Source organism: Canis lupus, chromosome 4 (assembly GCF_003254725.2).
Source record: "Canis lupus dingo isolate Sandy chromosome 4, ASM325472v2, whole genome shotgun sequence".
Classification (NCBI taxonomy): Eukaryota; Metazoa; Chordata; class Mammalia; order Carnivora; family Canidae; genus Canis; species Canis lupus.
In genome coordinates this window covers 67281776-67308838 of record NC_064246.1, presented here as the reverse complement: position 1 = coordinate 67308838, position 27063 = coordinate 67281776, and the positions used below count along the sequence as shown (strand labels likewise).

At 43.5% G+C, this 27063-nt stretch overlaps 1 pseudogene; it reads right to left on the bottom strand.

The window, feature by feature from the left end:
• Nucleotides 1-19729: 19729 nt before the first annotated feature.
• LOC112652693 (tax1-binding protein 1 homolog) lies at nucleotides 19730-26574 on the bottom strand (annotated as a pseudogene).
• Between the last annotated feature and the right edge of the window lie 489 nt (nucleotides 26575-27063).

The window sequence follows — 27063 nt, the reverse complement described above, 5'->3', positions numbered from 1 at the left end:
GGTCCAGCTCCTTCCCCCGGGTCACCGTCTGGGGGGCCTGAGGTCCAGCGCCTTCCCCCCGGGTCACCGTCTGGGGCGCCTGAGGTCCAGCGCCATCACCCCGGGTCACCGTCTGGCGGGCCTGAGGTCCAGCGCCTTCCCCCGGGTCACCGTCTGGGGCGCCTGAGGTCCAGCGCCATCACCCCGGGTCACCGTCTGGGGGGCCTGAGGTCCAGCGCCATCGCCCCCGGGTCACCGTCTGGGGGGGCCTGAGGTCCAGCGCCTTCCCCCGGGTCACCGTCTGGGGGGCCTGAGGTCCAGCGCCATCCCCCCGGGTCACCGTCTGGGGGGCCTGAGGTCCAGCGCCATCACCCCGGGTCACCGTCTGGGGGGCCTGAGGTCCAGCGCCCTCCCCCCGGGTCACCGTCTGGGGGGGCCTGAGGTCCAGCGCCATCGCCCCGGGTCACCGTCTGGGGGGGCCTGAGGTCCAGCGCCCTCCCCCCGGGTCACCGTCTGGGGGGCCTGAGGTCCAGCGCCTTCGCCCCGGGTCACCGTCTGGGGGGGCCTGAGGTCCAGCGCCCTCCCCCCGGGTCACCGTCTGGGGGGGCCTGAGGTCCAGCGCCTTCGCCCCGGGTCACCGTCTGGGGGGGCCTGAGGTCCAGCGCCGAGGCTCCGGCTCAGCCGCGGGGGAGTCGGCTTCTCCCCTGCTCTTCCCCTGCTCGTCCTCTTCCCTGTCACTCCCTCTCTCTCTCCAGGTAATGAAGTCTTAAAAACTTCTGGCCGAGGTGTGGGCGCTTTTGCTCACGTCGGGCAGGGGCTGCGGGGTGGCGCCACCGAGCTGGGGAGCAAAGGAGTCTGCGGGCGGAGGGGCCCGAGGACCCGGGGAGGGGGGAGGGGGCTTCGCTGCCTCCTGGTGGGATCTGGCGGGTGGAGGAATCATAAAGGATCCCTCACTGGTCTATTTTTTAACGGGGGAGGGGGGGACCCAGGAAACAGGTTCTCTGATTCGGGCGAAATTGCCAGCCTGTGCGCCCTTTGCGCCCACCCCGAACCTGGGACCCGGGCGCCGTGGGGGTGGGGGGCCCAGCTAGCGCTGGGGGAGCCGCCTCGCCTCAAGGCCCCTCTTTCCACTTGCTGAGGGCTGGGAATGTACTTTTTAAAGGTCACCCGCAGTCCCTGGGCGGCATCAGAGGTGCCTTTTCCGCCTCCGTCCTTGACACCTGTGAGCACTTGGCTCCACCGCTCAGAGCAGCGGGCAGGCAGGCGGGAACCACGGCGGTTCTAGCGGTTTCCTGCGGAAATGTGAGGCGGGTAGCTGATTCCCGGCTCTCTCCCAGCTGGTGCATCAGGTAAATTACATCTTCTAAAGCCAAAAGTGTTGTGAAGTGGCCATCTCTTCCAGCACTTTCTTTGTACAACAGCACTCCTCCTGCTGTTGTCTTGTAGGGTGCTAGCCTGGGGTGCTTCCCCATCCACTGTGGTCTCCCTTTCTACCTGCCCACGCCCACCCTTTGTAGCTGGGCAGCGGTCCCGCCACCTTCTCAATTACCACTTGGGAGCGTGCCTTTGTTGTGCCTGGCCACGCTGATTCTTATAGGCCCCACTTACAAGTATACAATCACACCAAAATACTTAGTAAACCAAAATATTTAGTCCTGGGGCATTCCAGAAGCAGAGCATAGAAAGAGGTTTCCTGCCCAGCCCACTGAGAATGGGTGTCTGCTGAAGTAAGAGGAAAACAAAGAGCAGGGGATATTCTGGAAGCCAAGGAAATAGGCTCCCTAGGAGGACCCTGAGGATGCAGAAGTCTAATTGTGGAAATGAAAATCCCATTGTAGAGGTTTAGGAGAGGCTGGGAAGGGAAAGGTGGAGATGATGAGTATAGGTAGCTAAAGTGACTTTTTTTTACTATAAATGTATTTTTTATTGGTGTTCAATTTGCCAACATATAGAATAACACCCAGTGCTCATCCCATCGAGTGCCCCCCTCAGTGCCCGCCACCCAGTCATCCCCACCCCCCCCCCCCCGCCCACCCCCCCTTCCACCACCCCTAGTTCCTTTCCCAGAGTTAGGAGTTAAGGTGACTTTTTTTTTTTTTAAAGATCTTATTTCTTTATTTGAGAGGAGACAGAGCACAAGGGGTGGGGAGGCAACGGAGGGTGAGGGAGAGGGAGAAGCAGATGGCAGGCTGAGCAGGGAGCCCTACTTGGGCCTCAAACCCAGAGATCCTGACCTGAGCCCAAGGCAGCTGCTTAACCACCTGAGCCACCCCAGCGCTCACGAAGGTGACTTTTTAAAGATTTTCTCTTGGAAATAATCTAAACTTTGCAGGAATAGAATATAGAAATCCAACATACCTTTTATTCCTATGCCTCCGTTTTCAATATGCCACATTTGATCTCTCTCTATCTCTCTCTTTCTTACTCTTTCTCAGTCTCTCAGGCACATATACACACAATTTGCATGTAGTATGTCCCGCTATAGGTAAAGGTTTCAGTGGTACCTTACTTAAGGCTCTGCCTTAAGTACAGTACAATTATCAGATTCAGGACATTTAACCTCTATACTATACTTTTATGTAATCTAAACTCCAGAGTCCAATTTTGTCAATTTTCCCAAAAATGTTTTTTTTAAGATTTTATTTACTGATTCATGAGAGAACCAGAGAGAGAGGCAGAGACACAGGCAGAGGGAGAAGCAGGCTCCATGCAGGGAGCCTGATGCGGGACTACATCCCAGGACCCAGGATCACGCCCTGAGCCAAAGGCAAATGCTCAACCACTGAGCCACACACGTGCCCCCCAAAAATATTCTTAATGTCATACTTATTCCTCCAGTTCATAATCCAGTCCAGAAATAAATGTAGCATTTATTTATCCTGCTTCGTCTTTCTTGTTTAAGACAGAGGAGTTCCCTACTCTCTCATGGCCTTGACAGTTTCAAGAATAGGGCCAGTTATTCTACTGAATAGTACTCAATTTGGATTTGTTTGATGTTTCCTTACAATTAGATTGGCATTATGCATCTCTGGCTAGAATACGTATAAGGGATTTTGTGTAATTTCAAAGCATCACACTTGAAAGTATACAATCTCTGTGTGCCTCCCACTGGCAGTGTTAACTCTCATAATGCCAACAAGGCGTTATATGATGTCTCCACTGCAGACTTACAATCCCCACCACCCCTACCCTACAACTAATAAGCAATCTGAAAGCAGACAAGTTGAGATAATGCAAATATTCTGCTTTCATTAAAGACCCCCTCCATATTTAGTATCCTTTGGCAACTCCTGTCCAAATAAACTTTTAATGTATTGGTTGCAAAAAGATTTTCCAATGGTAGCACTCTCTACACATTTGTCCATTGGAATTTTGCTTTAAGAAAGATCTTCCCAGGTGCCTGGGTGGCTCAGTCCGGTTGAGTGGCTAAAGGTCTGCTTTGGGTTCAGGTCTTGGTCTCAGGGTCCTGGGATGGAGCCCGCATTGGGCTCCCTTCTCAGCGAGGAGCCTGCTTCTCCCTCTCCCTCTGCCTGCAGCACACTCTGCTTGTGCTTTCTCTCTTTCTCAAATAAATAAAATCAGAAAGAAAGAAGAAAGAAAGAAAGAAAGAAAGAAAGAAAGAAAGAAAGAAAGAAAGAAAGAAAAGAAAGAAAAAGAAAGAAAGAAAGAAAGAAAGAAAGAAAGAAAGAAAGAAAGAAAAGAAAGAAGGAAAGAAAGGAAGAAAAGAAGAAAGAGAAAGAATCATCCATTCTTCTCTTTCTGATTATCTATTTTAGAAATAGGGATCCCTGGGTGGCTAAGCTGTTTAGCGCCTACCTTAGGCCCAGGGTGTGATCCTGGAGACCAGGGATCAATTCCCACATCGGGCTCCCTGCATGGAGCCTACTTCTCCTTCTGCCTGTGTCTCTGCCTCTCTCTCTCTCTCTCTCTCTCTCTCTCTCTGTGTGTGTCTCTCATGAATAAATAAATAAAATCTTTAAAAAAATAAAAATGAAAATGGTTATAAGTGAAAACTGACAGGAATGTGATGCTTTCTAACTGAATATAGAGTTTAAAGTGGTACACAGGCAAGGAAGAAGTGGAAGGACTGGCCAAGTGAGGCCATTCTGGGTAGTTCTAAGTAGTTGTGTCCATTAGAGAACTCACCTGTGTTTCAAGTGTTATGCTAGGTACACTGCCAGCATCATTTCTAATTTTCCCAGGCACTGGGCCCAATACACCTTTATCATGTACATATTATCATTATGTTTGTACATATGAGGCTCAGATCATATGATTCAAATTCATATTAAAATCCACAGCAATAAGCAAAGATGTAGTGGTAGGTTTGAGAAGGGAAATGTTTAAGGCACCAGGGTAGTAGGTGTACAGCCTAGCAAGTGGCAGGCAGTGGGGAGGACACTTGGGAGTGGGGAGACACCTGTCATTTGAGCAAGTGGTTTTTTTAATTTGGTACAACATTTTAAAGAACAATATAGAAATATTGATCAAACAGGTAGCATAAAGATTCTTATGAAGTAAATTTTCCTCTAGAACTGATTTCTTAAAAAAAAAAAAAAAGATTTTATTTATTTATTTGAGAGAGAGTGAGAGACAGCAGGAGCAGAGGGAGAGGCAGAGGCAGAGGGAGAAGCAGCTCCCCCACCAACAGCAGGGAGCCCAGTGCAGGGCTCCCTCCATCCCTGAGATTATGACCTGAACCAAAGGCAGATGCTCAACCAACTGAGCCACCCAGGCACCCCAAGAACCATGCCCCTATAAAAGTATTCCAACAGGGACACCTGGGTGGCTCAGCAGTTGAGCATCTGACTTTGGCTCTGGGCATAATGCTGGGATCCGGGATGGAGTCCCATATTGGGCTCCTGGCAGGTAGTCTGCTTCTCCCTCTGCCTATGTCTCTGCCTCTCCCTCTCTGTTTTGTTTCTCATAAATAAGCAAATTTTAAAAAGTATTCCAACAAACTGAAAATGGTCATAATTTAGAGTGTGGAATATCAACAATTTTTTAAAATTGATAAATACTGTACATAGCCTCATCACATATCAGGTCAAGCTTTCTTTACCAATGAGTTTGTTTATTTATTTGAGAGAGAGAGAGTAAGGGAAAGTACAAGGTGGAGAGGAGGGAGGAGGAACAGAGGGAGAGGGAGAAGTAGACTCCCAGCAAGACCCTGGGGGCATGACCTCAGCCAAAAGCAGTTGCTCAACCAACTGAGCCACTCGGGTACCCCTACCAATGAGTTGAAATACATAATGTAGGATCCCTGGGTGGCGCAGCGGTTTGTCACCTGCCTTTGGCCCAGGGCGCAATCCTGGTAGACCCGGGATCGAATCCCACATCGGGCTCCCAGTGCATGGAGCCTGCTTCTCCCTCTGCCTGTGTATCTGCGCCTCTCTCTCTGTGACTATCATAAATTAAAAATTTTTTTTAAAAAATTTAAAAAAATAATAAATACATAATGTATATTCCCCAAAGAATAAAAGTATTACTCTTAAAACCTAGGGGGAAAGGTCAAAATAAAAACAAATTCCTGGCAATGCGTCCACTTCAACTTTAGGCCATCCCTTTCTTATATGCTTTCATTTGAAATAAAAGCCAATCAGAAAGATCAAATTACTTAAATAAAGAACCGCTAATGTCCTTGGCATATACTGATTTCATTAATTCCTTAAGCCCTTGGTGTATATATTGATTTCATTAATCCCTTAATTGTCAATGTGCTCCAGGCAAAGACCACCAGGAATACACGTGCAGTTGAATAAGGTGGTTTATTACTCATTACACAAGATGAACTTATGCCATGGGGGAACCATGAGGTGCCTCAATATGAGGGTTTTGACATGTTATAGGATGTGTTGGGGTTGTTTACCGACCTTGTGGAGGGTTTCAGCAAGCAACTTTTTCTCTGCATTATATCCCTGTGTGGAGTCAGGGGTAATTTTATGATTTACTATATTTTTTAAAGATTTATTTGAGAGAGAGAGAGAGTGAGAGCATGTGCAAGCAGGGAGAGAGGGAGAGAGAGGGAGAGAGAGAGAGAGAGAGAGAAAATCCTCAAGCAAACTCCCCACTGAGTAGGGAGCCTGATGTGGGGCTCACTCCCAGGACTCTGAGATGATGATCTGAGCAGAAATCAAGAGTCAGATGCTTGGCCAACTGAGCCATCCAGGTGCCCCCGATGATTCAATATCTTAATTAATCTCTCTGGAAGGATAGAAGTCCAGACAGAGAGCATGCCTAAAACTGGTAAAAAAATAATAATAAAATAAAATAAAATAAAATAAATAAATAAAATAAAATAAAAGGCAGTCCACTTGGTATCATCGAAGACAGGCATCTTTGTTTCTTTTTGTGGTTAGGATAATATTCACATTTTTGCCTCTGATCAGATATGATTAGAGAGTATTTTTGTCTTGATTATTGACACAGGATGACCCTGTGTGATGGTGATGTTCTAGGAAACTGTTTATATTCAACCTAAGAACACCAGTGCCTACCTATGATTCTCAGGCTAACTCATGGCAACACAGGCATCATACATAGCAACATCGAGCTCTTGGATGTCAGGGCTGCTTTTGTCTTTCGAGGTGCTAAAATATAATAAAATAGAGACTAGGTTTGAAAATCTCCCAAGCAAACCTAACAATTAGCCACATAAGCAAATTAAATTAACTGATGCCATGAACATCAGCAAAACTTAGGTTATTTCTTATAAATGTGTCTGGTTTTCATAACTGAAGCATATCTTTCCAATACGGTATAAGAGTCACTTAATCAACCCCCAGCCACCTGGAAACCTCCATTGTAAGAACCAATCATTGTAAAGGGCAGGTTCCTCACTATCATTTTAGAAACCACCCTGTAACACTAAAGCCCTGAACCTCAGACCACATTTGCCCTTGAATTTTCCTTCTTTATGAACAGTTTGCTTCTTACTCACGAAAATATTTATATTGACTTTTTGGTAAAAATTTGTGTGCAGCGACTGGCGCCAGAAGTGGGATTTGGAAAAGACCCCGAGGAACCCGGAGTCCAGTGAGTAACTGAGTGCTGTACGTGTGGAGTCCGTAGTACTCACTGCTTCCTTGCTGATCCTGGAGTTCCAGGTGATCTCTCCCAAATCCAAGCTCCATTCCCTGTGTGGTGACCTCTGCAACTGACTGAGCAACTTCCTTGCTTTTTGGTAAGTCACACTCCTGTCTGTAAGGAGAGAATGCCCTTGCTTTCCTGGGTTTAGGGGCAGTGGAATATTCCTGGGTTCTCCACTGATTTGTTGTCTTAGGAAATGGGTTCCACCTAATCCAAAACTTGGAGCAGGATCTTGTGCCTTTTTGAAAAATGGGTAAACTTGTGGATAGTTTGAAGTTGCAGCAGCCACTTTGGGGAAGCATTAATTTTGATAAGTAAGTCTGTTTCAGGGATACTCTTAAAAAGAGAGAATCCAGGGGCACCTGGGTGGCTCAGTGGTTGAGCATCTGTCTTTGGGTCAAGTCAAGATCCCGGGGTCCTGGGATTGAGTCCCACATCCAGCTCCCTGCAGGGAGTCTGTTTCTCCCTCTGCCTAAGTGTCTGCATCTCTGAGTCTCTTATGAATAAATAAATAAAATCTAAAAGAAAGAGAATCCCAAACCTCTCCAAGACAAAGGAATGCATTCTCTTATTAGTATACAAAAATTTCTAAAAAAACAAAAGCTCCGAAAATAGGTTCCTCGAAAAATATAACAGTATATTAAAAAGCTTTACTGAAGGGACACCTGGGTGGCTCAAGGGTTGAATGTCTGCCTTTGGCTCAGGGCATGATCCTGGGGGTCTAGATGGAGTCCTGGATCCAGTGCCGCCTGGAGTCACAAGTCCTGCATTGGGCTCCTTGCTGGGTGGAGGGGTAGGGGCGGAGGGGGGCTACTTCTCCCTCTGCATATGTCTCTGCCCCCTTGCCCCCCCCCCCCCCGCATGTGTGTTTGTGTGTGTGTGTGTGTGGTGTCTCATGAATAAATAAATAAAATCTAAAAAAAAAAAAAAAAAAAAAAGCTTTAATGAAAACCTGTACCCATCCCAGCAGTTAAGCTTAACTTATACCATCTGCCAAAAACACAGTTTGGACCCAGCTATTTTTTTTAAAGAATTTATTTATTTATTCGTGACAAGCAGAGAGAGAGACAGAGACATAGGAAGAGGGAGGAGAAGCAGACTCCATACAGGGAGACTGGATTCCAAGACTCCAGGATCATGCTCTGAGCCAAAGGCAGCCACTCAACCACCTAGCCACCCAGGCGTCCCCAGCTATTTTTTTGAATTTTGAATTATTATACCTGACACATGGCTAACATTTGTAGATGGTTGCTGTAATATTTGCATTGGGCATTTATGTATACCTATGTATGGATATATATTATTGTGCACTAAAACTGCTGATGTTAGCCTTCTGTGGGCCATTTCAGGTGATCTCAAGGAGATATTGAAAACAAACTGGGAAAAAGGTTAAGTGGAGGCATACAAGCAATATTTTTCAAAATCAGATATGACAGAAACATATGTTAAAATGATCTGAGGGTCTTTCACATGTCTCTGTGGAACTTAGTAAGCCTTCATCTCTACAACCAAACAAATTATACCTTGTATGACCAAGTATTGGTCAGAGACAGTTTGCAAGTACCACTCTCCCTTTGCCTTCTTCCTATGTATAATCTGCAACAGCGAACAAGCTCCGGAGCAGTTCTTCAGAGCACTTGAAATATGGTCTCTGGGTGCCTGGGTGGCTCAGGGATTGAGCATCTGCCTTATCTCAGGTCTCGCTCCTGGGATGGAGTCCCGCATCAGGCTCCCCAAGGGGCGCCTGTTTCTCCCTCTGCCTGTGTCTCTGCCTCTCTCTGTGGGTCTCTCATGAACAAGTAAATAAAATCTTAGAAAAGAAAAGAAGGAAAGAAAGAAAAAAAAAAGAAAAAAGACAAGCCGATCTCCTCCGGGGCTAGAGAGTCCTCAGTAAGACGGGGATCAAAGCATTTACTAAGATATTTGCAGGTTGGCTTTCTTTCAGCTGGCATGATGTATATGTGATATTTTTTAAAGAGCTCTATTTAATAACCAAAAAGGGGGGAATGTCTGTATAAATTATATCTCAGCGACACCTGGGTGGCGCAGGGGTTGCGCATCTGCCTTTGGCTCAGAGGGTGATCCCAGGGTCCTGGGATGGAGTCCCGCATGGGGCTCCCTGCACGGGAGCTTCTCCCTCCCGCCTACGTCTCTGTCTCTCCTGAGTAAACAAACAAATAAATGATCTTTTAAATAAATGAATTCTTTCTCTGTCAGAACTGTAGACGCAAACCCAGATGTGTTTCAGGCATGCAAGACCCGAGATCATCTGTGACTACAAGCCGCGATTTCTCTGGATCCCTAACGCCGGGAGCGCGAGCCCAGCGGCGGGGCGGGGGCAGCACAGCGCCCTCCGCGGAGCCCGACCCCTCCGGCGCGCGCCCGGCTCGGGGCTCGGGGCTCGGGGCTCGGGGCTCCGGGCTCGGTGCTCCACGCTTGATGCTCGGTGCTCGGCGCCGGCCCTGGCTGCCCCCCGCGCGGTCCGCTGCCCCCTGTCGGCTCGCGTCCGCCCCGGCCCCCCCGGCCCCCCCGGCCCCCCCGCTTGCACGGCCGCAGGTTCCAGCCCGCAGAGCCCGGCTGGCGCGTCCCGGCCGCGGGGACTCGGTGGCGCAGAGCCGGGGTGTTCTGCGGGCTTCGGCCCTCTTCGCTCAGCGGGGTGTTTGGTTCGCGGCCCCAGCGGAGCCGCGAAACCCGGGGGCCGGGGGTGGGGCCGGCCGGGGCCCTGGGGGGCCGCCCTGCTCCGGTCCCCGCCGCCGGTTCCTCGGCGCCACTTTCGCCAGCAGCGTCCGGATGCGGACTGCGGGGCCTCCAGCCAGCCCAGGGCACCGTCGCGGCCCCCGGGTCGGGCCCTGGCCCCGCCCAGGGCCGCCAGCGCCGGCCTTGTGGTGCCCGCACTTCCCAGCCCTCCCGGAGCCGCCCTCCGGCCGGGACGCGAGCCGCCGGCGCGAGTCACAGCTCGGACCCGGGCCGCGTCTCGGCGTCTGCCAGCGGGGACGCTTCTCAGCCGCAGCACCGCCGGCCGCACAGCGCGGGTTCTCGCGGCCAGCACCGCCGCTCTGGCCCCGTTGGCATCTCTCCAGCCACGCCGCCCGGGCCCTGTCAAGGTGCAGCTTCCCTCCTGTCACCGACCGGCTCTCTCGGGGGCGGCTGCGCGGCGCTCGGTCCCCGAGCCGGTCGAGACGAGCCCGCGCGCTCCCTTTCCCCGCGAGCGCGGCGACGTCCCCGCCTGCCCCCTCCCCCGACCTTAGGACGGGCACCGCTGGAGCCGCGGGGCTCGGTCTCGGGGGCTCCAGACCTCGCCGTCCTCGTCGACTTCTTCCCTTTAGCAAATGTGGACTGCGCGGCGCGGGGCGCGGGATTTCCTGGTCGCCGCAAGTCGGGCTCGGTCGCTCCACAGCTTGTACAAATCGGGGAAACCGGCGAAGGACATTTCTCAGCCGCAGCAGATCCCGCTTAGGGAGATCAAGGGCTTTGCCACGCCCGCGACACCTTAGGAAAAGGAGTCCACGTGGACTCTGGGCAAATCGGTATTTAATCCTGCCTTGGAGATTTCTCCCTCCCACCAGATCCCAGTTTAGAGATTAGCATAAGGCTGGGAGCTTTAGCTGAGCCCCACTTTTCCAGGTGCAGTGAGTCCCAATGAACCGTGCCTGGGATAGCTAAGATCCCGGGAATTCAAGTCAAGAGAGAATATGTCCAGATTTTCCAGGACGCTGTGCCTGTTTCTGAGGCCTGTCGTTACTCGAAGGTAGCAAAGTGTGGTTTGGAAACAAGTACCCTTGTTGTTGGGTCCCACAGAAGTACGAGTCTATCGGCAAAACCCATTCTCTTGTCCTGTTTAGCTGGTTTTCTATGGTTTTGCTTAGAATTTCTTGCTATAGAAAGCCCACCTTGGCCATGCTTTTTTTTTTTAATTTATTTATGATAGTCAGAGAGAGAGAGAAGAGAGGGGCAGAGAGCAGGCAGAGGGAGGAGCAGGCTCCATGCACCAGGAGCCCGACGTGGGATTCGATCCCGGGTCTCCAGGATCACGCCCTGGGCCAAAGGCAGGCGCTAAACCGCTGCGCCACCCAGGGATCCCTTGGCCATGCTTTTTATCACTAAATCCAGAAGCCCACATCAACAGACTACAAAAACTTCACACTCATACGAACTTTTGGAAAATTCGGACTTTGCTGTTTTTGATTGTCAGGCTCACAGAAGTCGATGTGTATTTGCTAAAGCCCTTTCTGATTTGCAGCAAGCTCTGGGGTGTTCCGCCTGAGTTATGGTTGCATCCTTAAGCTCTTAGAAGTCGATGTGTGCTGGCAAAGCGATTTTTAAATCCTACCAATGCTGGATTTGCCATGGGAGAGACCCTGCCCCCATTTACTAAATCCCCTCGAAGTTGATATAAATTGGGGAAAATATTGTCTTCTTCGTAGCTACTTCTGTAAATCTAGATTTATCTGCATCTCTGTTTGTTATGCCATCAAAGTCGGTGTATATGGACAAACTCTATTTCTTAGTCATAATAAGTGAGGAGTTAGAAACGAGAGGTCGGTCCAGCATTTATTACACGAAAACCTGTAAAATCGGTATATACCGCTGAAAACAGCTTCTTCATCGTGAGAAGTTTCGGCGGTGCAACAGAGCCTGCCTTGTCTAGTCATTCCTAGGAGTCATGTTTTTGTAATAGGAAGTTTGAACTTCTTTGTGTTTTTTATTCTAGAGTCCAGTAGAAGACAGCGTCCACTGGCTGAAAAGATTCCTTGTGCACAAATTGCTCCAGGAAATCTTGATTTGGCTATGCTCTTGTTTAATGAGCCTGGAGAAGTCGATTTGTTAATCGTGGCGACGCTGTCTGCCTGTGGAGATACCTTTAGGTGGAACAAATACCGGTTTGGTTTAGTCGTTGCAGCCGTCTCTCAGATCGACCTCCTCTGGGACTGCGGGTAAGAAGACCGGATTATCGTAGGCGGCACGATTTAGACCTACTTTCTTTCGGTTTAGAACTTTGGCTTGAAAACTATCCTCTTTATGCTTTTAACACATTATACTTATTTTTCAGGTTCATTTCGGGTTTTTTTTTTTTTTCTTTTTTGTCTGTTTCCGCTTTGATTTGATCGGGGGGGGGGGGGCGGGTTCTAGGTATCCTCACCACCTTATCTGTTTCGTTGTGTCCTCTGATTAGTTAGCGCTCAGCTTCCCCTTGTCCCTGGCCCCGCCCACCAGCCCAGGGGGGCATAAGTACCCGGGCTGTAGGAGCGCTGTCGGCTTTGCCAGTTTAATCTGTGCAAAGCTCAAGACCTGATCTGAGGCCTCCTTGGTGAAACAGCATTTTCTTGGCTGGGTGAAAAAAAATCACATGAAAAAAGATAAAATTAAAAATTAAAAAATGAATATCACATGGACTTGTTTATTTTTTGTCACATTCAACAAGTCGATATACCCTGTGGAAAAGCGACTTCTAAAAAACAAAGTGAGAGAGACAAGAGAAAAACGACTTCTTTGTCCTACCACTTATGTGATATCCAGATTTAACTTTACATTTGCCACCTCGCTGAAAATCGTTGTATACTATTGAACTCCGTATCTTTCTGTTAAAGTCATTTAAAAAATCATATAATATCGTGTATTTCCTTCAAACATTCAAGACGTTGGTATACACTGCAAAAAACGACTTTTAGCAAAAAAGAATTATAAATAAAAAATTAAATTATAAAGGAGAGTGAAAAAAAAACCAAAAACGTCTTTTTCCTAGCCAGTTCTGAGAAATGATAATTAAATTATGTAATTGCCACGACTCTGGAACCTGTTGTATATGTGTGAACTTGGAAATTTCTGCCAATAATGTCAAAAAAATCATATCAAAAAAACAGAAAATAAATGAAACTATAAATAATAAAAATAAATAAGTAAAATAAATATTGCATGAACTTGTTTATTTTTTCTCACATTCAACAAGTCGGTATACACTGTGGAAAAACGACTTTCAGCAAAAAAAGAATTATAAATAAAAAATTAAATTAAAGTATAAAGGAGAGAGAGTGAAAAAAAAACCAAAAACGTCTTTTTCCTAGCCAGTTCTGTGAAATCATGATTAAATTATGTAATTGCCACGTCTCTGGAACCTGTTGTATATGTGTGAACTTGAAAATTTCTGCCAATAATGTCAAAAAAAATCATATCAAAAAAACAGAAAATAAATGAAATTATAAATAATAAAAATAAATAAGTAAAATAAATATTGAATGAACTTGTTTATTTTTTCTCACATTCAACAAGTCGGTATACACTGTGGAAAAACGACTTTGTGTAAAAAAAGAATTATAAATAAAAAATTAAATTAAATTATAAAGGAGAGAGTGTGAAAAAAAAACCAAAAACGTCTTTTTCCTAGCCAGTTCTGTGAAATCATGATTAAATTATGTAATTGCCACGTCTCTGGAACCTGTTGTATATGTGTGAACTTGGAAATTTCTGCCAATAATGTCAAAAAATCATATCAAAAAAACAGAAAATAAATGAAAGTATAAATAATAAAAATAAATAAGTAAAATAAATATTGCATGAACTTCTTTATTTTTTTTCACATTCAAAAAGTCGGTATACCCTGCGGAAAAACGACTTTCAGCAAAAATAGAATTATAAATAAAAAATTAAATTAAATTATAAAGGAGAGAGAGTGAAAAAAAAAACAAACAAAAACGTCTTTTTCCTAGCCAGTTCTGTGAAATCTCATTAAATCGTGTAATTGGCACCACTCTGGAAGTCGTTGTATACTAATGAACTTGGAAAATTTCTGCCTATTATGTAAAAAATATCATATGAAAATATATATCTATAAATATTAAAAATAAATAAATAAATAAATAAATAAATATTACATGAACTTCTTTATTTTTTTCACATTCAACAAGTCGGTATACCCTGTGGAAAAACGGCATCTAAATAACAAAGAGAGATAGAGAAGAGAAAAACGACTTCTTTGTCCTTCCATTTATGTGATATCCAGATTTAACTTTACTTTTGCCACCTCACTGAAAATCGTTGTATACTATTGAACTCGGTATCTTTCCTTTAATGTCATTTAAAAAATCATATAAAATCGTGTATTTCCTTCAAACATTCAAGAAGTTGGTATACACTGCAGAAAAACGACTTTTAGCAAAAAAGAATTATAAATAAAAAATTAAATTATAAAGGAGAGAGAGTGAAAAAAAAACCAAAAACGTCTTTTTCCTAGCCAGTTCTGTGAAATCATGATTAAATTATGTAATTGCCACGTCTCTGGAACCTGTTGTATATGTGTGAACTTGGAAATTTCTGCCAATTATGTAAAAAAAAAATCATTATCAAAAAAACAGAAAATAAATGAAACTATAAATAATAAAAATAAATAAGTAAAATAAATATCACATGAACTTGTTTATTTTTTCTCACATTCAACAAGTCGGTATACACTGTGAAAAACAACTTTCAGCAAAAAAAGAATTATAAATAAAAAATTAAATTAAAGTATAAAGGAGAGTGAAAAAAAAAAAAAAAAACGTCTTTTTCCTAGCCAGTTCTGTGAAATCATGATTAAATCGTGTAATTGCCACCACTCTGGAAGTCGTTGTATACCAATGAACTTGGAAAATTTCTGTCAATTATGTCAAAAAATATCATATGAAAATATATATCTATAAATATTAAAAATAAATAAATAAATAAATATTACATGAAATTCTTTATTTTTCTTCACATTTAACAAGTCGTTATACCCTGTGGAAAAATGGCATCTAAATAACAAAGTGAGATAGAGAAGAGAAAAACGACATTTTGTCCTTCCATTTATGTGATATCCAGATTTAACTTTACTTTTGCCACCTCACTGAAAATCGTTGTATACTATTGAACTCGGTATCTTTCCTTTAATGTCATTTAAAAAATCATATAAAATCGTGTATTTCCTTCAAACATTCAAGAAGTTGGTATACACTGCGGAAAAATGACTTTTAGCAAAAAAGAATTATAAATAAAAAATTAAATTAAATTATAAAGGAGAGAGAGTGAAAAAAAACCCAAAAATGTCTTTTTCCTAGCCAGTTCTGTGAAATCATAATTAAATTATGTAATTGCCTCGTCTCTGGAACCTGTTGTATATGTGTGAACTTGGAAATTTCTGCCAATAATGTAAAAAAAAATCATATCAAAAAAACAGAAAATAAATGAAACTATAATAAAAATAAATAAGTAAAATAAATATTGCATGAACTTGTTTATTTTTTCTCACATTCAACAAGTCGGTATACACTGTGGAAAAACGACTTTCAGCAAAAAAAGAATTATAAATAAAAAATTAAATTAAAGTATAAAGGAGAGAGAGAAAAAAAAAAACAAAAACGTCTTTTTCCTAGCCAGTTCTGTGAAATCATGATTAAATTATGTGATTGCCACGTCTCTGGAACCTGTTGTATATGTGTGAACTTGGAAATTTCTGCCAATAATGTCAAAAAAAATCATATCAAAAAAACAGAAAATAAAGGAAACTATAAATAATAAAAATAAATAAGTAAAATAAATATTGCATGAACTTGTTTATTTTTTTCACATTCAACAACTCGGTATACACTGTGGAAAAACGACTTTCAGCAAAAAAAGAATTATAAATAAAAAATTAAATTAAATTATAAAGGAGAGAGAGTGAGAAAAAAACCAAAGACGTCTTTTTCCTAGCCAGTTTTGTGAAATCATGATTAAATCGTGTAATTGCCACCACTCTGGAAGTTGTTGTATACTAATGAACTTGGAAATTTTCTGCCAATTATGTCAAAAAATATCATAAGAAAATATATATCTATAAATATAATAAATAAATATATATATATATTACATGAACTTGTTTATTTTTTTTTCACATTCAACATGTCGGTATACCCTGTGGAAAAACGGCATCTAAATAACAAAGTGAGATAGAGAGGAGAAAAACGACTTCTTTGTCCTTCCATTTATGTGATATCCTGATTTTGCTTTTGCCACCTCACTGAAAATCGTTGTATACTATGAACTCGGTATCTTTCCTTTAATGTCATTTAAAAAATCATATAAAATCGTGTATTTCCTTCAAACATTCAAGAAGTTGGTATACACTGCGGAAAAACGACTTTCAGCAAAAAATAATTATAACTAAAAAATTATAAAGGAGAGAGAGAGATGGAAAAAAAAAAAAAAAACAAACACGTCTTTTTCCCAGCCAGTTCTGTGAAATCGTGATTAAATCGTGTAATTTCCACCTCTCTAGTGGTTGTTGTATACTCTTGAACTTGTGAAATTTCTGTCAATGTCAAAAAAAAAATCACATGAAAAACAAAAAAATTTCAAAAAATCAGTATCATATGAACTTGTTTATTTTTTCTCACATTCAACAAGGCGGTATCCCCGATGGAAAAAGGACTTCTAAAAAATGAAGTGAGAGAGAGAAGAGAAAAGCGACTTCTTTCTACTTTTGGTCGTGTGAAATCAGGATTTAATTTTGCAATAGCCACCTCACTGAAGTTGTTGTATCTAAAAGAAAGAGAAAGAGAATCCCAAATCTCTCCAAGACAAAGCAGTGCATTCTCTTTATCAGTATACAAAAATTTCTAAAAAACAAAAGCTCCCAAAATAGGTTCCTCTAAAAATATAACAGTATATTAATATAACGGCTTGCAAGTACCACTATCCCTTTGCGCTCTTCGTAAATCTAATCTGCAACAGCGAACATGCTCCGGAGCAGTTCTTCAGAGCACTTGAAATATGGTCTCTGGGTGCCTGGGTGGCTCAGGGATTGAGCATCTGCCTTATCTCAGGTCTTGCTCCTGGGATGGAGTCCCGCATCAGGCTCCCCAAGGGGCGCCTGTTTCTCCCTCTGCCTGTGTCTCTGCCTCTCTCTGTGGGTCTCTCATGAACAAATAAATAAAATCTTAGAAAAGAAAAGAAGGAGGGGATCCCTGGGTGGCGCAGCGGTTTAGCGCCTGCCTTTGGCCCAGGGCGCGATCCTGGAGACCCGGGATCGAATCCCACGTCGGGCTCCCGGTGCATGGAGCCTGCTTCTCCCTCTGCCTGTGTCTCTGCCTCTCTCTCTCTCTGTGTGTGTGTGTGTGTCTCTCATGAATAAATAAATGAAATCTTAAAAAAAAAAAAATCTGTCTTTTTTCCCCTATTAGAAGGCCCAAGTCACTGTCATTCCAGGAAATCCCTCTCAATTCCCAAAGGGAAAGTCCTTCTACTTATAGGGCATTTCTGATATGATAATCAAAGATGTATAGCCCCATTGGGATGTAACCTTTGGAACCATTCACTTCAAATGGCCTCCTCTGACAGTGGCCCCCCTGGTTCTTTGTTTCCTTACTGTAGGCATGGATGCATTAACAGGATGCCATGCCACATGAAATAAATAGCCCAAGCTCTTTTACTTCCTAGTGGGACTGCCAAATGGATGTCTGTGATTCCTCTTCTCCAGTCAAGATGGTGAACACTCTTTACAATGCCTTAAACAGAACACTGAAGGCCTATGCCTGGTCATTAAAGATATGCTTCAGACAAGAGTCATTAGCCCAAAAGCTCCCTTTTCAGTCGCCCCGTTTGGCCAGTATTTAAGCCACCCACTAATGCATGACTCCTCACCATTGACTCTCTATCCAAACCCCACTGCTCCAGTTCCCCGATTAAGGCTCCAATTCCTAATATTATAGAACTGACTGAGGACATGAAACAGGCGCAAACAACATCCTCTGCAGTCATTGACCTAGCTAGTATGTTCTATTTTGTCCCCACTGTGTGGGAATCCCAGGCCCAATTTTCTTTCACTTTTGAAGAGACTCAGTATACATTTACTCAGTTCCCAATGGGAGGTTTAAATAGTCCTGTGATTGCACATAATCTCTGCTATCAAGTTTTGTAGGAATTAAATACCTTACAATGGGAAAGATGCCATTTTGGCATTACATTGATGACACTATGCTGAGGGACACTATGACATTATTCCCTCTGAGGAGGCAGGATAGGCAGATTCGCACTCTCACATTTACACCTCACATTTATGCAGGCCCAGTTTTATCTGTCAAGTTTTCATAATAAAAGGCATTTGGCTGTGTTAATCCTCTGTGGGAAAATTGAAAAAGGCATATGCTTCTAGGAATTATGTAATGTAGGGGCTCCTGGGTGGCTCAGTCAGTTAAGCATCCAACTCTTGATCTCAACTCAGGACGTGATCTCAAGGTTGTGAGGTGTAGCTGAACATTGGGTTCTGTGGTGGGCGTGGAACCTGCTTAAAAATCTGTCTCTCCCTCTCCCTCTGTTTCCCTCGTCTCTCTAAAAAAAAAAAAAAAAGTTATGAAATATATTTATAGATTTGCAAATTTGAAGAATGCTGATGTAACACTCAGTTACATCAATTACTTCTTAGTAGTTTTCATTAAAAATTAAGGTTCCAAAGGGTTAAGAATTCTAAATAATATGTAATTAAACCTCCTGAAAATAATAAGGGAAGCATCTTCATATGCCAGTATTCTCAGTAAAAAAAGATGTAAAGAATGCAAGTGCATTTTTTCTTGAGGGAAAAGAAGGTAATTTTGTCTTAAAGTAAGGCTGATTGTTTAAAGAAGCAAAACACAACAAAATTGGAATGTAGAAAAGAATATTGGAGAAAGATTATAGAAAAGAAATCTTTGTTTTTTCTTTTGTTTTAAAGATTTTATTAATTTATTTATTAGAGACACAGAGAGGCAGAGATGTAGGCAGAAGGAGAAGCAGGTTCCCTGTGGGGAGCCTGATGTGGGACTCAGTCCCAGGATCCCAGATCCAGACCTGAGCCAAGGGCAGATGCTCAACTGCTGAGCCACCCAGATGCCTCAGAAGAGGAATCTTTGAAAAACAATTTTATTGTGTGGTCAAACTGGCTAAGATTTAAATTAATTTACTTAAAAATGAATTTTAATATCAAAAGTAACCTGGCGCAAAATTAGAATTTGGTTTTTCTCTCTTTTAAAAAGGACAGTTTTCTTGGAATTTTGGGTATGCTTTTGATAACAGAATGTGTACATTTTCTTTACACAATTTAAAAAGTTATGATAAATTACTTTTAGTACATAATATTTAGTTATTCTCAATCAAGAAGGTGAACAAAAACTTGTAAATATTAGGGCAGCCTGCGTGGCTCAGCGGTTTAGCACCTGCCTTCAGCCCAGGGCATGATCCTGGAGACATGGGATCGAGTGAGTCCCACGTCAGGCTCCCCAAGTGGAGCCTGCTTCTCCCTCTGCCTCTCTCTGTGTCTCTCATAAATAAATAAATTTAAAAAAACCTTGTAAATATTCTGCTAAATAATATACCCTACATATGTACTTTTTCAGTGTGTAACATTGAAATAATCCATTTCCTTTATTCACGTGGTTTTGCAAACTGGGGAGTAAATAAGGATACAAACACAGAAAAACTTCTTAAACTGGTAGGATTAACAAAGATTACAGCTATGTTTAGTGATAAGCCAATGACTGACCCTGACCCTAGTCACACCAAACTCAAAAGTAGCTCTTGTTCAGAAAAGTGTGGTAGAGGGTGCATGGAAGTGATACCTTATTGTCCCTATGGTGGTCTATTTGAGGTGATTTTTAAAAATTGCTAACCTATATTACTAACTCATGACAAAAAGTAACTAGTCAAAATTTAAAGCAAAATGGGTCTGCACGGGCCTTTCAAAGCCCCGCTGGTCATAGTTAGGAGGGAACTGCTCCCTGTATGTGGGGCACACCTTCCAGTGACTTTCAACATCTTCCAATTCACTCTGATCCTAGGTGAGAGAGAACATTAATTCACAGAGGGGGCACTTCTCCTGAAGGTCAAAGCTGGAATCAAAGCAAAAGCCTGTTGGGTTTTTTTAAGATTTTGTTTATTTATTCATGAAAGACAGAGAGGCAGAGACATAGGCAGAGGGAGAAGCAGGCTCCATGCAGGGAGCCCAAAGTGGGACTTGATCCTGGGACTCCCATTCCCACTCCGGGGTCACACCGTGGGCCGAGGGCAGGAGCTAAACCACTGAGCCACCCAGGCGTCTTGCACAAGCCTGTTCTGTGCCCACACTAATGCTGACTTGGAGGATCAGGAGCTCTGGGTACATTCTCACCTTCTTTACTATCCTCAGAGTCTTCTAAACCATCAGGCTCACTAGGATTTCCTGGAGACTGGCTGCAGACATATCTTCCAGTCCCCAAGAAGGTACTTTCACAGGTGGCCTTCAGGGTTCATCTGGGTAAAAACCACCATCTGTTCCCTGTGTTCCAGACGGGTTACCATCCTGCAGAACTGGCTGTGTATTTGGCACAGCAGCAACAGGACCAGTTTGTTCGGAGCAGGTGTTGAGATGCTCTGAGATCTGCTGAGGACCCCGGGAATTCTGACCTTCCATTTTTCCTCTCTGCTTGATTTTCTAGTCTCCTTTTAAGTTCCTTCTCCCTGGACAGGTTTCCCAAATGTGAAGTTAGACCACTTTTGTCTTTGTCTTTCTCTGCCAGTTGAAGTTTGTAAACGTCCTCTACTTCAGTTGTATTTCCTGCGATCTTCCCTTGCTCTTTCCCGTAGTTCAGCTCCATGCTCCCAAGTTCATCAGCGTATTTATTGAATTTTGTTTTCTCATTCTGCAAGAGTCATTTACCTTTGTTATATTTTTCTGTCTGGTCAGCAATTTCTTTGGTCACATCACAGATTTGCCCCTTTGTTACAATGTTCGAATCTGTCTCCCTGCAGATAGTGGCGGCTTTCTATCTACAGTAAAGCCCGCAGAAGCTGGGCCTGTGTTTATTGAGGCACCGCTCACTTTTTTTGCTGATTCCCAATTTTCTTTGTGAAGACACTGTTGCTATTGGCTAATTGGTCTGGAGGTTTATTTATTTGTTTTTGGAGGCTCTGGCATTCCTTGATTTTTTTCTTTATAATGATCTGCTGCCATCTGAAGGCAAAGCTTCAAATCTTCAACCTCTCTTCTCAGTTCGAATTTCAGTGTATCAGTCTTTCCCTTGTCTTTTTTTTCATAGCATTTAGTTTTTCTGCCATTGCATCAGCTAACTGCTTTTTTTTACTTTCTCATTTTCCAAGTGTGCACTCACTACGCAGATCTGTCATTGTTTTATCTTGCAGTTTTACAGCATCACTAAGTTTTTTGGCCAGAAAGACAACTTCTTGCCAATTTGCCTGAACCTGTCCCTCTGCTTTATGAAGTTACTCCTTTTAAAATATATATATTTTTTGGGATCCCTGGGTGGCTCAGCAGTTTGGCGCCTGCCTTCAGCCCAGGGTGTGATCCTGGGGGCCCGGGATCGAGTCCCACGTCGGGCTCCCTGCATGGAGCTTGCTTCTCCCTCTGCCTCTCTGTCTCTCATGAATAAATAAATAAAACCTTTTAAAATATATTTTTTTCCTTACTTGAGGTTGGAAACAAGAAAGCCCTTTGTGGATTTTCCATTTCAGCCAAACAGAACAATAGTGCTCTGATCTCTTCTTGGAAATGAGTAATCATGCTTTTTTTATTTTTTATTTTTATTTTTTTAAAGATTTTATTTATTTATTCATAGAGATGCAGAGAGAGAGAGAGAGAGAGGCAGAGACACAGGCAGAGGGAGAAGCAGGCTCCATGCAGAGAGCCTGACGTGGGACTCGATCCAGGGTCTCCAGATCAGGCCCTGGGCTGCAGGCGGCGCTAAACCGCTGCGCCACCTGGGCTGCCCTCATGCTTTTTTTTAAAAAAAAGTTTATTTATTTATTTTTAAAAATACTTTATTTATTCATGAGAGATAGAGAGAGAGAGAGAGAGAGAGAGAGGCAGAGAGAGAAGCAGACTCCATGCAGGGAGCCTGATGTGGGACTCAATCCCAGGACTTCAGGATTACTCTGTGAGCCAAAGGCAGGTGCCCAGGCAGGCGCTAAACCGCTGAGCCACCCTGGGATCCCCAAAAGTTTATTTATTTAAGGAATCTCTATACTTCAATGGGGCTCAAAGTTACAATGCCAAGCTCAAGAGGCATACACTCCCCTGACTGAGCTAGCCAGGTGCTCCTTAGTAGTCATGCTACCTTCATTCTCATCTAAATTCCTTAAAGTCCCCATCTCTGACAGGGACTTGGTATTTCTTGTTTCAGTATTCTTCAACTGTACTTATAAAGTTCCTTGTCATTCTTCTCCATCTTCAACTGACATTCCGGTTGTTCTCTTTCATATTCTGCCTTCCTGAGTTTGCCCTTTAAACTGTCTAATTCAATTTATTTTTCAGTCGCTTTGTGTGTCACTGACACCGTATCTTCCTCAAGCTGGAGAGCTTTGGATGTAGCATCATTGTATCTCTTCTTAAATTCTTCGTTTTCCATTTTTAAGTTTTTGGTACTTTGACAAGACCCCCTTGTTCTGCTTGCAGTTGGCCACATCTTTCTTTCTGATGGTTAATAGGTCTTATTCTTTCATGGTTTTCTCAATTTTCAACTCAAGAAATCCAGCTTTTTCCCAATCTTTAAAAAAAAAGATTTTAAAAAATTTATTTATTCATGAGAGATAGAGAGAGAGAGAGAGAAAGAGAGAGGCAGAGACACAGGCAGAGGGAGGAGCAGGCTCCATGCAGGGAGCCTGACGTGAGGCTCAATCGCAGGTCTCCAGGATCGGGCCCTCGGCTGGCCGGCCGAAGGCAGCACTAAACTGCTGAGCCACCTGGGCTGCCCAGTTTCTTTAACTTTTAAGTTTCATAATAATCTGTGGTCCTATTTAGACAAGCACTTTAAAACCTTTTCTTAAATATTCTTTACAAACTTCTCAAAGTCAAATTGTAAATGAAGTCTTTTTGACATGCAGCATTTCAAAGTGTTTGCTAAACAATGCTTGTGTGAAATGTAAATAAATGGAAGGTATATGTTAAATTAGGCTTATTTGATATGTCAATTCCATAGGAAGTATTGTCAAATAAGTAATACTAAGACTTCTTTATATTGTACTTGTAAGATTGTGGTACATGTGGATAAGTCCATTCTCTTGCAAGAAATGGCCCCTCATTGCCCAACTTTTGCCTTATGTCTTTGTAATGTGGCAACACTGCTCCTAAATCAGAGAAATTCAAATGGATGAACAATAGTTGTAAATTAAATGAACGGGGCAGCCCGGGTGGCTCAGCGGTTTAGCGCTGTCTTTAGCCCAGGGTGTGATCCTGGAGACCAAGGATCGAGTCCCATGTTGGGCTCCTTGCATGGAGCCTGCTTCTCCCTCTGAGTCTCTGCCTCTTTCTCTCTGTGTGTCTCTCGTGAATAAATAAAATCTTTAAAAGAAATTAAAAACAAAATTAAATGAACAGTCAGGGCTATGGGAAACCCAAGACACCAGCTTGGTTCTTCCCAACTCCCTGGCAAACCCCATTTTTTGGTTTTTGGTTTTTGCATTCCTTCTCCTACCCTAGTCCATTCAAAGTGACTCAAATTGTGAATAGACATTGGTGGGAAAAATTCCATAACTTTGCAAAAACAGTCTACCAGCAATAATCCTGGGACATAGTCCATAATCCTGTAAATTTTTATTCCAGAGGCTTCAGACCTCCTTCTGGACCTCTTGAACCTGCCACTTCTTATGGGTTATGAATATGTTATTGTATGTGGTTTTCCAGATAGGCTGAAAGTTCCCCCTGCTGCCAGGCTGATGTCCTCATGGCAGCAAAGAAATTCTTAGAAAATGTGTTTACCACTTGGTATATCTTTCCCAGTCTCAAGTGATCATAGAACCCACCTTCACCAGGCAAATCATATGAACCTTAATGAAAACCTTGCAAACTTCTTGGAATTATCCTTGTCCCTATTCTCCTCAAACTTCAGGCAAGATTGAGAGAACTAATGGGATCCTCAAACTTAAAACCTGTAAACTTGCCAAAACAATCGGACTTGCCTGATGTATGGTATGTATGGTTTTGATTTTGCTGACTGCTCATGGTATCCCTTTTGGGAAACATAAACTCATTCCACATTAGATTGTCACCAGCAGACCAACGTCTACTGGTATACAACTTTCTTCTGACCCTTTATTATCTCTTGCTAATATGACTGGCTACTGTTTAAGTTTTTAATGTCTTGTGCTAAAGTCTTTCATCAACAGGTTAAAGAAGCCTCCCCAGATTCCAATTTATTTATTTTTATTTTTTTAAAGATTTTATTTATTTATTCATGAGAGACCCACAGAGAGAAGCAGAGACACAGGCAGAGGGAGAAGCAGGCTCCCTGCAGGGAGCCTGATGCAGGACTCTATCCCAGGACCAGGGATCACGACCTGAGCCAAAGGCAAACGCTCAACTGCTGAAGCCACCCAGGTGCCCCACAGCTTGATACTTTAAACATGAAGTACTTTCTCCATCTTTTCCTTTCCTTTCCTTTGGCATTGGCCTGGAAAGAACACCCTCATTCATATCTCCCAGACCATTTCTAAGGGGAGTAAGCCTTCAAATTGTTGGATTTGTCATCAAAGATTCTGATCTATCTATGATGCTTGAGATCCATTCTCTCATCCTCCCTGTGACCATTTTCTCTTCTTTTCCCAAGGTCACTGCAAAATACAATCAAGTACAATCAAAATACAATCAATTAGAAGTCTCTTACTAAGTTCAACTTTTATGGCCAGAATGTCCAGGGTCTTGTTTTTACCTTTCTCCAATAATAACTGTGTTTACCCAGTGTGTAAACTAGACTAACACTCTCTTGGACAAACCCACTATGATGACCAGTCCATGACCTGAAGGCTTCTTGAGCATAGCACCCTCTCCATTTTCTCTTTCTGTTTAGTAACACACTTAGGTAGTCTTGAGGCATAATATTCTTGATCTCTCCTGGAGATATGACTCTGATTCTCAAACATTTCCTCCTGGGTGGTCTCCCTTTAGGACTACATTTCGTGTATCTGCACTCTCTATACCATTTGGTTAAAAAAAAAAAAAAAGGAGTGACTTGGCATTGGGTAAAAGAACATCAAGCTACCTTTGACCAAACTAAGATATTAGTTGTAAAAGAACAGGCCTTAGGACACCTCTACCTGGTATCCCTGAACCCTAGATGTGGCTGCTACACCAGATTAGATGAATTAGGCATTCCGGCAGGAACAGCGGAAGTTAACTCCATTGGGCTTTTGGTCACAATGCTGGCAGAGATCTGATATTCTCCTACTGAACAAGTGTTGAGTCTATAAGAGCCCTTCATGACCACTCTTCTGGTAAATGACTGGACTGGTTCGCCTATAAAGGGGTAGTTAAATGGTTTGTTGGCAAGACTGGCAATTGCCATAGCACAAGCCTCTATGATGCTTACTTACAAAAATGGAGTGTTCTTTCCACTAGTCCACTGGGAGCTGAATTACATGCTATCTTTGGGCCAGTAGAATATAAAACCTTTAATGTCCCCCCCCCAGCCTCCTATGGAGACCCCCTCACAAGTAAAGGAAGGCATATACCCTATTCCTAAAGATGCTTGGTATATAGATGGCTCTATTAGTAGAGAAAATTCTAGTCACTGGACTGCAGTAGTAATCCAACCCCAGACTGATACAATCTGGTTTGAGACTGGGAATAGTCAAAGCAGCCACTGGGCTGAACTGAGGGCAGCCTGGATGGTATAAGTATACATGAACCTTGGCTCTTTCCCTTTGCATTGTCAATTGGGCTATCTGCAAGGCTTTGACAACCTGGGTGGCCCAATAGGCTAGGGACAACTAGAAAGTTTTACAGAAACCATTATAGAGAACAGAATCATGGGAAAATATATCAGAAAGGATAGAGGACCCCACTGCCTCATTTACTGTTTTCCATGTCTCAGAGCATAGGCCTACCTTGCCCCCTTACAACACTGAGACAGACACCTTAGCAAAGATCAGGGCCTTTACCCCCAACAAAGTTCAGAATTGGTTGCATGGGATTGATAAGCCCAGTGGGCATCACAGCGCTCGGGTAGACTGGAACATACTGAAGGGAGCTGGCATCCCACTTGACTGTACTGAAGTCCTAGCGGCCGTCAGCAACTTGCCTGATCTCCTACCATCTGAGACCTAGGAAGTTTCCATACACCATGCATTCACCTTGGGATCCAACCAGTTTTTGACTGGCAAATTGATTCTATTGGTCCTCTACATGAGTCAGGAAAAACAGTACATCCTAACTTGTGTTGATACAGCCACTGGGCTGACACAAGTCTTCCCCTGTAAAAGGGCTAATCAAAATGCCAACCTCAATGGCCTAGAACAACTTAGTGTCATGTATAGATAACCTCAAAGGATAGACAGGGATAGGAAATACATTTTACTGGTCATGATGTGCAGGGCTGGGCTCATAAGCAGGACGTACATTGGCAGTTTCATTTACCCTATAATCCACAAGTTGCTGGACTCACCGAAAGGAAGAATGACATTCTTAAAACTCAACTGAGAGCCCCTCTTAGGGACATCACAGTTGCATATCTTGCCAGAGGCCATACACTTGTTAAATTTGACAGCCTGTGGCCACATCCTATAGGAAGTTAGGAGCCAAAACCAGCATGCCTCTGACTGTTGCTGTCTGGGAAATGAGGCCTGAGGCCCTGGTTCCTAAGCTCAAAGCAGGCCAGAAACAACCATGGTTCTGTGCTCCTCAGTCCATTGTCATGGGGGAGGGGACATTTGAATGGGTTGGAATGGCAACTTCCCTCAAGTTGGACAGGCCATGTCTTGCCAGAGTGTGAGAGGTGTCCTGGACAGCTAAAGTGGTCCCCGTTGATCCTGCTGGAGTTGGAGCCAAACAGTCAACATGTATGTTCAAGACAGTCACCTCTTCTATAAGGCACTGTATGGTTGATCTGCCTCTCTTTCTGTTTCTCATTTAAAAAGGGGGGGGGAGCGGGGGACGCCTGGGTGGCTCAGAACATGATCCTGGAGACCCGGGATCCAGTCCCATGGGATCGGGATGGAGTCCCATGTCGGGCTCTCTGTATGGAGCCTGCTTCTCCCTCTGCCTATGAC